Source organism: Equus quagga, chromosome 6 (genome assembly GCF_021613505.1).
Source record: "Equus quagga isolate Etosha38 chromosome 6, UCLA_HA_Equagga_1.0, whole genome shotgun sequence".
Lineage (NCBI taxonomy): Eukaryota > Metazoa > Chordata > Mammalia > Perissodactyla > Equidae > Equus > Equus quagga.
Genome location: NC_060272.1, coordinates 115,550,852 through 115,557,877, shown reverse-complemented (window position 1 = coordinate 115,557,877; position 7,026 = coordinate 115,550,852).

Sequence of the window (7,026 nt, the reverse complement as noted above, 5' to 3'; positions counted from 1 at the left end):
CCCTGGTTTGCCAAAGACACTGTGAGGCTTTGTCTGAACACAAGCAACGGTACTGGACAGCAGATGTTTGCAAATACCATTTGTTTAATTGCTCAGGCACTTTATAATATATTTTTCTCCCAAGCTGTGGGAAACATCCTTTATCAGCTTTAAAACAGAGTGCAACTTTGGAGGGCCATTCTCTCTGTCTTTTTTCCTTGTGCATTGGTCCAGACAGATCGAGTGAACAAAAAGAAGAGAAAGGGGAAGCTGTTGGCAGTTACCCTCAACTTTGCCTCTTTGTGGCAGCAGCAGTAATATAGAAATGAGGGCCCTTTCCCATCCTGCTCCCCAACCCCTGAAAAAATGCCTAACCAACAGAAAAGCACTCACAACTATCGAGTTGAAAAGACCGTCAAGGAGAAGGAGGGTCACATGGCAGCAGCCCTCCCTAGCAGCACATCTTACGGCATCTGCAGTTATTTGGTATCTGGATTCTGGGAATTTCACAGGGACCTGGCATTGCCTTATGGCTGGCACAGCACTAATGGGACATTTTCATGGGCACAATAAGAGTGCCCAGCATGGCCTTTCACTCTGTGCACAGCGACTTCAGTCTATTACACGTTCTGCAGAGCCCCTGACAGTTGCTGCTTAGAGGACATGGGTGTGTAGTAAGTTGGTCTAGGTTTCAGATGTATTGCTGGTCCTAGGTGAGGCCCACAGTAGGAAATGAGGCTCTCCAGAACCTCCTTCAATGATGTCTCATAGCCTCGGGCTTTTCCTGCCCCAGAATCAGCTTGCCAAGCCTTGCTACCACTCTGTTGCACCCTTACAGAATTTCCGGTGATGCCTCCAAAACCACACAGAGTCAGACCTCACCTGGGGAGTTTGATTCAGCAGGTCCTGATGGGCGCTTGGGAATCTGCATCTAAGTATCAACCAATTGAGGATTCAGATGTGCAGCTAGGGTTGAGAACCATTACCTTAGTGCTTTCTAAAATGGGACACTAAATGTATTCTTTGTATTTAAGAATTAAAAGAAAGATCTCTAGAGTGAAGGTTCCAGTCCTGGCTCTGCCACTTATTAGCTGTGTGATCATGGACACTTAATCTGTTTGTGCCTTATTTTCCTGATGTCTGATATGGGGATGATCACAGTACCTACCTCATTGGGTGGTTTGAAGATCAGATGAATTAGCACATATAAAACACTTAGGATATAGCAGCCCCTCAATAAACTGTTATAAGTGTAAACTTACTTAGAAGAAAGAAAAATGCCCATCTATTTGCTTGAGGTGTGTTTTGTTTGAATCCTATGGGAAAATAGGAAATTGTCTTGACCTACCTCTGTTTAGCCATTACGATATCTAGGCATAGAAAGAGTGTATAGAGTTACCCTCCAGTGCCAGATTTTTCCTTTAATTCTTGCTTTAATTTATCTCTCTCTTAAAAACTGCCTCATGGAACTCAGTTTTAATAAAGAGTTAATTTTATTTTTAAAAAAGCTCTAAAGGAATTACTTTTGGCTTCTCTGGGAGTCAGCCTGTTAGCCAGACAAGGCGCCAATCTCGCTGTGACAAACACACATCTTCTAGGCACATACGCTTAGTAGTTTTTAAGTTCAGTTAATTTGGACAAATATTTGGTAAGTTTATACAAGGTGTGAGGCACTTTTGGAAAAAGGAGGAAATAAGAGAAAGGAATCTGACATTTATTAAACAGCTGCTTTATGCCAAGAACTGTACTAAGAACTTTGTCATCACCTGATTTATTATCTGTGATTGATACTGCTAGCTGTATTTTACAGATAAAGAAACGGAGACTACTAGAGTTCATTGTTCTAGTATTTTATAAGACCCAAGGCTCTACTCTTTCCACTTTGTCATCCCACCTCACAAGGTTCAAAGGTGAAGATGGAACAGGGTCTGACCTTATTGATATAGCATATTATAATTACAAGCACATCCATGTTCTACTTGAGGACTTAGATCGCAGAGCTGCTCCCTGTCCTGTATTCCATGTTACTTTTACGGAGCTGATAATAACCACATTTTGTGGGGGCCTTGATACTAAGGGAATACTTTTGTCTTGTGTGTTATCACAACAATCTTATGAAGGAACTAACAACAATCATAATGATGGGCAATATTTAGTATGCACTTATCATGTGCCAAGCACTATGCGAAGAGATTTCCATATTATCTCATTTAATTCTTAAAATGACTGGTAGGTCCTATTGACCCATATTTTACAGATAAGGCCCTTGCAACCAATATTGGAATTCTACGATCCAAACTCACATCCAGGTCTGGCTGCCTCTGGAGCCCAAAGACTTAATCACTGTTATACTCTACTATTTTCTGCATTTTATGAATGAGGAAACCATGGCTCAAAGGGGTTGTAGACTTCCCCTTGGTATCACAGCTAGATTGAACTTCAAGCCACTATCTTCTGATTAGTCTGGTAAAGAAGATTAAGCAAATATACAACAGCCATACCAAAAGGCAGAATAGGAAAGGAAATAGAAAGGAAAAGGCTGATGAAGGAAGTGAACTGGGCCTAAGAGGATGAATAAGATTTCTAGAAATGGAAATAAACAAGAAGGATATTTCAGATGAACGCAAGAGAATGAGGGAAAGGACAAGACATGGAGCGTTCAGAAAGCAACAGATACACTTGCGTAAATTCACCACGGTATGAGGTGCACATAGGGTGTACTGGGAGACTGGACTAGAAAGCTATTTGTGCCTGAATGCAAGTCTGAAGGATTTGCTCTTGCACTGTAGGAGAATAGGGAGCCATTGAAGGTTTTTGAGCAAGGAAGGTGTCATGATCAAAGCCGTACTTTAAGGAAGATCATTGTGGCAGGCAACACTGGGACTAGGAGGAGACCGTTGCTATGGTTCTTGGGATAGAAGGAGGATCTGAACCAGTGTCAAAGTGTGGAAGGGGAGAATTCAGAAAACCATTGCAATGTAGAGTTGGCAGAACCTCACACCTGTCTAGATATTGGGGGCCACAGAGAGTGAGGTATCAAATATACATCTATGTTTGAGCCCAGGTCCCTGAAAGGATTGTGTTGCTATAAAAGAAAATAGGGAATTAAGAAAGAAGAGTTAATTTAGGAGGGGAGATAGTGATCTCAGTTTGGAATAGGGTAACTACAAAGTACAGGCAGGTTATTAAAGTTGAAGTATATCAACTTGAGTGGAAAGTGATGCAACCAAATATATAGTTGGAGGAGGCATTCAAATGAAGGTGATAGTGGATTGGGCCATTGAGGTAGCAGGCACAAAAAGAGGAGACAGAAGGCATACCTTTTGGAAATCCCTACATTTAGAAGGCAGGCAGGTGATGAGGAGCTCTTAAAGGAGATAAGGAAGTAAGCAGAAAGGTAGAGGGAGAACCAAGAAAGTACAATGCCATGAACATCAAAGAAGGAGTCTAGAAAAAAAAGACTAACATTAGGAAATGGGGCAGACTATCAAGGAAGTTGAAATCATTGATAGGATCTTAAGAGCGAGTTTGATTCCAGAGTGGTGGTGAATAGGGAGGGGTTGGCGGTAAGGTAGCCACGAAAACAGGTTAAGAAGTGAATGAGCTGGACCAGGCAGAATGAATGGGCCGCTAACTCTCCCAAGAAATCTGTCAATAAAAGTCAAGAGACAAGATCAATTGAATCCTGTTTTGCAATGTCAAATGGCATGCTGCATTCAAGTCAAAGAGGGTGAGGTATAAGTCTTTTTATCTATGAATCTGTATGTTCAGGAGATTTGGAGAAAAATTTTTTTAAGTGCTAGGAAACAACATGAGAGAGATTTCTAAGGCAGTTATTCTAAAGAGGATGGATGAAAATACGATACCACAGGATGGAAATGAACTTGAAACTTAAAAAAATATCACAAAGTTGGCTTTTGTACAACATTCCAGTAATAATTAGAGGAGAGAAAACTACAGCCTCTGGGAGAAAAAATACTCGTCATTTCCAACCCAGACACCAAGTTTCTGGAAACAGCTAGTGATGCACCTGGCTACACATGGCCCTTATCTTGTAGATAAACAAGACGACTTCCTCATAGAAACACAGTTTTCAGTGTTCTCTTATTAAACGCTTCATTTCAAAGTATTCATCTTATCTCTTCAAACAGATTACAACAAAAAGACAACATTCTTTTGTTTTCCCTTATTTTTTGCAAGCTGCTGTCTCTGTAACATGTTACAGTGATGGTCAGATTAAAGTGGTCCCTTTAAAAAACACTCAGTCAATTTTGGAGTATTTGAAGAGAATGCATAAACTTACAGTTTGCAAGCTGTATGGATGAGGTAACTCTATCATGTACTTCTGGAATAAAACCAGGTTATACAAAGAAAAGACTAATTCCAGATGGTCCGTGCTTACCTCTGACCTCAAAAGACATACACGCACACGCTAAAATAGTACAGTTAGAGAATCAATCCTTGGTTTTCTTATTGAGGCACCACGACCTACACTTCTTGGGGAATATGGGAGTCACAGTTTTTTATAATTTTGACATATGGCTGCCTTTGGAAAGGTTTGCGTCTCTTTCTGTACATAGCCAAGAATCAGGAAGCCAACAAAATGCTCATCGCTTACTTGCCCAGTCTCCTTGCTTCAGGTCCTTACAACCTGAGAGACCCTTGTTTGCCCTATTTTTAAGTGTATCTTTTATTTAGAAAGCTGTAGAATGTGCAACAGTCACTTCATTAATTTTTAATGTTATTTTTAATGAAACTACATTATATAAGATCCAAAGAAATACAGAAAAAATTACCCATAACTACATTCTAAGAGAGACCACAATCTTTATTTTGATGTATTCCTATCCAGTCTTCTTTTGCTATGAGTATTTATTACATAATTGTACTCACAGGGTAATACAATTTTGTATTCTTTTTCACTTAATTTTATATCTGAAGCACTCATTCACTCTCCATGCCTCGGCCCTAGAACGAGGATTTCCTACCTTGCCAAGTAAAACCAGAGGGAGACTGACATTTACCAGTTCTTCTCTTTTGAGGGAAATACACTGGTTGGTAAGATCGTCAATCAGAGGATTATTTGACTAATAATGGAAACTTAGATAAGTAAGTGTCACTGAGTCAAATGTTGGCTGTACATCCCAAGCAGGACCATTCAGTTAATTATATTCAGCAAACATTTATTGAACGTTTGCTGTGGGCCATGCATTGTACGGGTGCCAGGCATGTAAAGATAGGTAAGATATAGGACTTGCCCTCAAGAAGCTCACAGTTTATTGGAGGAAATAGACACAAAAACAGATAATTAAGACAACTGTGCAAGATTAGAAATTTGCTTGGATATATGAAAATACAGAGGGAAAGCACTCACCCCACCTGGGAGGAAGTAGTAAGGTTTCCTAGATAATTTAGATGAGTCTTATGCAGCTTCTCAAACTATTCATACTAAAGGGCTAAGCTTTTATCTCTTTTTAATGTCCAATTTTCCATGTAAATACAGGAAAAATTACTAAAAAAGTAAAATAAAAAACTGCAAGCTCAATTTTGTTATTACACAGACATAAAATTATTCTAACATATTTCTATACAACATTTCTAAATGCTTACCTTCAACCTCCAGACTTACCTCAATTCACCAGTTAAAAACAAAACAAAACACAGTTCACAGTCTGGCACAAATCCATAGGCCACACTTTGAGTGGCCTTGTCTTAAATGATGTGCAGACATCAGCCATCAGCTAGGGGAAGGGATTGGGCAGTGGAGACGACAGCCCGAGCAAAGATACAGCCCACTGTGAGATTTCACAAGTGGAAGGTGGGGCTGGGGATGAAGTGGAAGCATTGGGCAAATTCTTTGGTCATTTGAATGACTGTCTCTTACTCCTGGCCCATGTGAGCTATGCTTGAGTACTCCCTCCGACTTTTTCCATTCAATCTCTTCTCTTCTGTCAGATATGTTCTCTCCTTTGAGGAGATATGTGTTCTCCTCATCTCCTTCCAAACGTGTCATCATGAATATTATGGGATCATGACACAAAAGGAAAGAAGGGAAGATGTGATCCAGGGGACCTGCTCCATTTCCCTTCTTAGTTCCTGTCTGAGAACACTTCAAATTCTTATTCTAACATTCTAGAGTTGGATATTCAAGCTTGCAAAGCACATAGGATTCTAAGTATAAATGCAACAGATGAATTTGAACCTTTTAAATTCAAATTCAAGGATTAAAGGAATCAAGGGTGAGTCTCACATTTTAATTTTCTGAACCTAAAACCTGGAAAAGGAGTGGAATTTGTTAAAAATTAAATGAACATTTTTAAAACATGTATTTTTTGGTTGCATACTCATTATGAGAATTTTTCATATCTTCTGTTAGAATAATTTCTAACTCAGAACTTTAGTATTGGCTTAAGCTTCTGGATGTTGTTTAGGTGAACTTGTTTCCTAGTTTCAGAATGCTGTTTATTTGAATGAGAATCTGAATATGATTAGCAATAAATTCAGCTATAAACAAAGCAAATGATGCTTGTTTCTAACTATCCAGGGGCTCAAAGCAACAAATAGATGGGCAGAATAAGTCACAAGGGAAAAATCTACCTATTCAAGTCTACTTTTAAAATGAAAAATTTCTATTATATTAAAAACATGAAGCCAAAATGAAATGGAAAACCAACTGGAAAAAATATTTATAACTACACTGACAAAGGATCAATATCTATATTATATAAATTATATACATTAATGAGAAAAACATCAAGAAGACAATAGATAAATGAGGAGAGGGCAGGAGAACATAAAATTGACATAAGATTAAAATGGAGCTAGAGTGACATCAGCATCATGGTGGAGTGAGCTCTTAGAGTTTCCCCCATAAGATACAATGAAAGGGACATTCATAAACCAACACAGGACATTCACACAACACAATAGATGTCTGAGAGACCCATGCAGCCATATGTCTGAGGGTGGAGGTGTTGAACCCCGCCCAGGAGAAAGTGAAAGGAGGTAAGGGGATCTCCTCTCCCTCCCCAGCAGCGACCTAGGGTG